This window comes from Arachis duranensis, chromosome 4 (genome assembly GCF_000817695.3).
Source record: "Arachis duranensis cultivar V14167 chromosome 4, aradu.V14167.gnm2.J7QH, whole genome shotgun sequence".
In the NCBI taxonomy this organism is placed as follows: Eukaryota; Viridiplantae; Streptophyta; class Magnoliopsida; order Fabales; family Fabaceae; genus Arachis; species Arachis duranensis.
In genome coordinates this window covers 107,641,595-107,642,292 of record NC_029775.3, presented here as the reverse complement: position 1 = coordinate 107,642,292, position 698 = coordinate 107,641,595, and positions in this window count along the sequence as shown.

The following is a 698-nucleotide window of genomic DNA, read 5'->3' as shown; positions in this document are numbered from 1 at the left end:
TAGAACTCTTGAACCATCAATATTCCGACTTGTTGCATGGGGTTGGCTAAGACTTCCCAACCTCTTCTTTGGATTTCATGTCGGATTTCCGGATACTCATTCTTTTTGAGCTTGAAAGGGACCTCGGGGATCACCTTCTTCTTTGCCACAACATCATAGAAGTGGTCTTGATGGCTCTTGGAGATGAATCTCTCCTTCTCCCATGACTCGGAGGTGGAAGCTTTTGTCTTCCCTTTCCCTTTTCTTGAGGATACTCCGGTCTTAGGTGCCATTGATGGTGAATGAAAAAAAAAGCTTAGGCTTTTTCCACACCAAACTTAAAATTTTGCTCGCCCTCGAGCAAGAAAGAAAAGAAAAGTAGAAGAAGAAGAAGAGAATAGGGAAGAGAGGGAGAAGAGTTGGTTCGGCTATGTGGGAGAATGTGGGTTTGTGATGTGTGAAAATGAAGAAGAGTGGAAGGGTATTTATAGGGAGGGGGAGGGTATAGGTTCGGCCAATTTGGGTGGGAATGGGTGGGAAAATGAATTTGAATTTTATGAAGGTAGGTGGGGTTATGGGGGAGAGAGGGTTGATGTGAATGGTGAATGGGGTAATTGGGAAGAGGAATTGAAGTGATTGGTGAAGGTTTTTGGGAAGTGTGACATGGGAAAGAGGGAAATGAGATTAGGATTAGGAGAGTGTGATTAGGATTAAAAGAG